A 2,500-nucleotide genomic window follows, 5' to 3' on the forward strand; every position below is an offset into this window, starting at 1 on the left:
CTGGTCTGGGTCCAGGTCCTGGTACAGGTCTGGGTCCTGGTTTTAGTTCTGGTCTGGGTCCAGGTCCTGGTACAGGTCTGGGTCCTTGTTTTAGTTCTGGTCTGGGTCCAGGTCCTGGTACAGGTCTGAGTCCTGGTTCCTGAGCTTTAAGAAGTCTGAAAATGATCCGTTTTTCAAGACCAGAGTCACATTTGAAAGGAACTTTATGTCTTTCCAAGTAATTCCAGGTCTTTACGGGTCTTTCCAGGCAACTCAAGGTGTTTCCAGGTAACTCCAAGTGTTTCCAGGTTCTTTCAGGTAACTCCAGGTATTTCTCGGTAACTCCAGGTGTTTCCAGGTCTTTTCAGGGAACTCCAGGTATTTCTAGGTAACTCCAGGTGTTTCCAGGTTCTTTCAGGTAACTCCAGGTATTTCTCGGTAACTCCATGTGTTTCCAGGTAGGTCCAGGTGTTTCCAGGTGTTTCCAGGTCCTTTCAGGTAACTCCAGGTATTTCTCGGTAACTCCATGTGTTTCTAAGTAGGTCCAGATGTTTCCAGGTAACTCCAAGTGTTTCCAGGTTCTTTCAGGTAACTCCAGGTATTTCTAGGTAACTCCAGGTGTTTCCAGGTTCTTTCAGGTAACTCCAAGTGTTTCCAGGTTCTTTCAGGTAACTCCAGGTATTTCTCGGTAACTCCATGTGTTTCCAGGTAGGTCCAGATGTTTCCAGGTAACTCCAGGTGTTTCCAGGTTCTTTCAGGTAACTCCAGGTATTTCTCGGTAACTCCAGGTGTTTCTAAGTAGGTCCAGATGTTTCTAGGTAGGTCCAGGTGTTTCCAGGTTCTTTCAGGTAACTCCAGGTATTTCTCGGTAACTCCATGTGTTTCTAAGTTGGTCCAGATGTTTCCAGGTAGGTCCAGATGTTTCCAGGTAACTCCAAGTGTTTCCAGGTTCTTTCAGGTAACTCCAGGTATTTCTCTGTAACACCATGTGTTTCTAAGTAGGTCCAGATGTTTCCAGGTAGGTCCAGGTGTTTCCAGGTATTTCCAGGTCCTTTCAGGTAACTCCAGGTATTTCTCGGTAACTCCATGTGTTTCTAAGTAGGTCCAGATGTTTCCAGGTAGGTCCAGGTGTTTCCAGGTGTTTCCAGGTCCTTTCAGGTAACTCCAGGTATTTCTCGGTAACTCCATGTGTTTCTAAGTAGGTCCAGATGTTTCCAGGTAGGTCCAGGTGTTTCCAGGTGTTTCCAGGTCCTTTCAGGTAACTCCAGGTATTTCTCGGTAACTCCATGTGTTTCTAAGTAGGTCCAGATGTTTCCAGGTAACTCCAAGTGTTTCCAGGTTCTTTCAGGTAACTCCAGGTATTTCTAGGTAACTCCAGGTGTTTCCAGGTTCTTTCAGGTAACTCCAAGTGTTTCCAGGTTCTTTCAGGTAACTCCAGGTATTTCTCGGTAACACCATGTGTTTCTAAGTAGGTCCAGATGTTTCCAGGTAGGTCCAGGTGTTTCCAGGTATTTCCAGGTCCTTTCAGGTAACTCCAGGTATTTCTCGGTAACTCCATGTGTTTCTAAGTAGGTCCAGATGTTTCCAGGTAACTCCAAGTGTTTCCAGGTTCTTTCAGGTAACTCCAGGTATTTCTAGGTAACTCCAGGTGTTTCCAGGTTCTTTCAGGTAACTCCAAGTGTTTCCAGGTTCTTTCAGGTAACTCCAGGTATTTCTAGGTAACTCCAGGTGTTTCCAGGTTCTTTCAGGTAACTCCAAGTGTTTCCAGGTTCTTTCAGGTAACTCCAGGTATTTCTCGGTAACACCATGTGTTTCTAAGTAGGTCCAGATGTTTCCAGGTAGGTCCAGGTGTTTCCAGGTATTTCCAGGTCCTTTCAGGTAACTCCAGGTATTTCTCGGTAACTCCATGTGTTTCTAAGTAGGTCCAGATGTTTCCAGGTAACTCCAAGTGTTTCCAGGTTCTTTCAGGTAACTCCAGGTATTTCTAGGTAACTCCAGGTGTTTCCAGGTTCTTTCAGGTAACTCCAAGTGTTTCCAGGTTCTTTCAGGTAACTCCAGGTATTTCTCGGTAACACCATGTGTTTCTAAGTAGGTCCAGATGTTTCCAGGTAGGTCCAGGTGTTTCCAGGTCCTTTCAGGTAACTCCAGGTATTTCTCGGCAACTCCATGTGTTTCTAAGTAGGTCCAGATGTTTCCAGGTAGGTCCAGGTGTTTTCAGTTCCACAGCAATTCTTCGCACTGAAAAACTACAACTGGTGTTATGAACTGTTCTGTTCCATGTGTTCCCTACTCCCCTGATTGGCTGAGGTGTTACAGGTAGGACTCCCCTGATTGGCTGAGGTGTTACAGGTAGGACTCCCCTGATTGGCTGAGGTGCTACAGGTAGGACTCCCCTGATTGGCTGAGGTGTTACAGGTAGGACTCCCCTGATTGGCTGAGGTGTTACAGGTAGGGCTCCCCTGATTGGCTGAGGTGTTACAGGTAGGACTCCCCTGATTGGCTGAGGTGTTACAGGTAGGAC

The sequence above is a fragment of the Blennius ocellaris genome (assembly GCF_963422515.1).
Source record: "Blennius ocellaris genome assembly, chromosome: 1".
Lineage (NCBI taxonomy): Eukaryota > Metazoa > Chordata > Actinopteri > Blenniiformes > Blenniidae > Blennius > Blennius ocellaris.